We start from the raw sequence: 778 nt of genomic DNA, 5'->3' as shown, positions 1-778 counted from the left end.
TCTGTCCGGGTTCAAGGCTTTTATCCCCTTTCTCCTGCTCTTCCGGCCTGCTACTCTGGTGTTCCTGCATTGTCTCTCCTCACCTGTAACCCTGGGGCTGACTGCTCTTCTGTCTGGGTTCAAGACTTTTGTCCCCTTTCTCCTGTTCTTCCGGCCTGCTACTCTGGGCATCCCTGCATTGTCACTCCTCACCTATAACCCTGGGGCTGATTGCTCTTCTGTTCGGGTTCAAGGCTTTTATCACCTTTCTCCTGCTCTTCCGGCCTGCTACTCTGGGTGGTCCTGAGTTTCCCCTCCTCACCTAATCCCTTCAGCTGATTGCTCTTCTCTCCGGGTTCAAGGCTTTTGTCCCCTTTCTCCTGTTCTTCTGGCCTGCTACTCTGGCATCCCTGTGTTGTCTCTCCTCACCTGTAACCCTGGGGCTGACTCTGGAATTCTAATTATACATAAACCTTTCCTCCTGACAGTGTCATACATAACTCTTAGCCTTTTTCTCATTTTTTTCCTTCTGATTTTTCCTCATACAAATCTGTGTCAAGAGTTCTGTCCTCTAATCTGCTACTCTTGTCTTCTATTGATTTAGTTGTACTCCTTTGTTCTTTCAATGTGTTATCTATCTCCAAATTTTTTCTGTTAATCTTCTGGATTTCTAATGGCTTTTTTTTTATGGTTTCTAATTTTCTATTTATTTTCTAATTCTGCTCTTGCATTATTATGGAATTCTTCTGGGGCATTTTCTCTGTTTTCCTTTAATTTTTTTTTTTTTTTTTTTTTTTTG

This window comes from Orycteropus afer, unplaced genomic scaffold, assembly GCF_000298275.1.
Source record: "Orycteropus afer afer isolate SDZICR_OR568_19922 unplaced genomic scaffold, OryAfe1.0 scaffold00212, whole genome shotgun sequence".
Classification (NCBI taxonomy): Eukaryota; Metazoa; Chordata; class Mammalia; order Tubulidentata; family Orycteropodidae; genus Orycteropus; species Orycteropus afer.
Note: the sequence above shows the minus strand (reverse complement) of the source record.